This window comes from Cynara cardunculus, unplaced genomic scaffold, assembly GCF_001531365.2.
Source record: "Cynara cardunculus var. scolymus isolate 2C unplaced genomic scaffold, CcrdV1 Un_Scaffold_12525, whole genome shotgun sequence".
NCBI classification, from domain to species: Eukaryota; Viridiplantae; Streptophyta; class Magnoliopsida; order Asterales; family Asteraceae; genus Cynara; species Cynara cardunculus.
Genome location: NW_020207727.1, coordinates 1 through 1,472, shown reverse-complemented (window position 1 = coordinate 1,472; position 1,472 = coordinate 1). Strand labels below are relative to the sequence as shown.

General features: G+C 27.0%; 1 non-coding gene across 1 annotated transcript; it reads left to right on the top strand.

Moving 5' to 3' along the window:
* Positions 1-813: 813 nt before the first annotated feature.
* Positions 814-1,001, top strand: LOC112505588. Its single transcript, XR_003068420.1, has one exon. It is a non-coding gene; the product is annotated as a U2 spliceosomal RNA (small nuclear RNA).
* The last annotated feature ends 471 nt before the right edge of the window (positions 1,002-1,472 follow it).

Genomic DNA, 1,472 nt, shown 5'->3' with positions numbered 1-1,472 from the left:
TTATATATATATATATATATATATATATGTATATATTAAAGGAAGAACCAAGAGTATTGAGGTGGCATCATGAGAATTGAGTATTGAGGTGTTGGTGAATTATGGTTAAGTTTGAGGTATCCCACATTGGTGAAGAGTTGAAATTTTTGAACAAAATGAAGTGTATAAGAAAGGTAGATTGGATGCCTTTGTGTCAAATATGAGTTTTGCCTCATAAGGTTGTCTTTCTTTGGATGACCTTTTTGAAATCTATAACCATAGTTGGAAACCAATCAAACGAAATGGTAGAAATTATAGTGCAAAATTAATTATATTATATTAATATTATATATATATATATATATATAACCATGGTTGAAAACCAATCAAACCAAATGATGTATTATTGTTGAGTTTTAGTTGTCCCACATTGATGAAAAGTTAAAAATTTGAACAAATTAAAGTGTATAAGAAAGGTGGATGACTAAAATTAATTATATTATATTAATATATTATATATATATATATATATATATATATATATAGGTTGAAAACCAATCAAACCAAATGATGTATTATTCTTGAGTTTTAGTTGTCCCACATTGATGAAAAGTTAAAAATTTGAACAAATTAAAATGTATAAGAAAGGTGGATGACTATCTTTGAAATCTATATCATGTTTGCAAATATAAAACCAACTAAATGGTAAAAATTACAGTGCAAATATAAAAATAAAACCAATGATGATAATTTGACAACATGAGGTAGTCATTTATCTGTCGTCTTGATGTTAATAATATCACGATTTAACACACCCCTTTAATTACAATTCAAATATTATAGAATGTTACAATAAAGTGTAATATTTTTGTCAGTTTAATATCTGATATGTGGGTCATCGACCCCACTTGATATTAATTTTATTTTTTATGAGAAAAAATCCATTATCTTAGCTTGATGATATGGTTATTCATGCATCGTATTGGACTTTCACTATTGTTGCTACAACTTACGCACTCATCTAATTTTCGCTAGAAATATTATAGAACGTTTCTTCTTCGTAACTTCAAAAATGAGAATTCAATTAAATTTGTTATAAAATTAAAATCGTGATTTTGTCACCTTAGATAAGATTTCAATTAAAACTGTGACTTCTAATTAGACAAACTACTAACATTAGTCAAACATTTGTAGAGTACTTTGCAACACGATTTTCAAGCATAGTTGGATAACTTAAATTAGCATATGGTTCTAAGATTGTTGTCAAATCCTCTTAAAAACTTTTAATGTACTCACATTTGTCTACAAAATTTTGGAAGAGTACTTCAAATTTAGTCTATAACATTCCTTTTGAAGATGATATTATCATTACCGCGCAACGCGCGGTTAGAAAACTAGTAATGATAATAATAAAAAGTTGAGTGTTGTTTTTTTTGAAAAATAACACGAAAAGGGTCTAAGATCGGGACGTTTGTAGTACGACTAAATGTGCC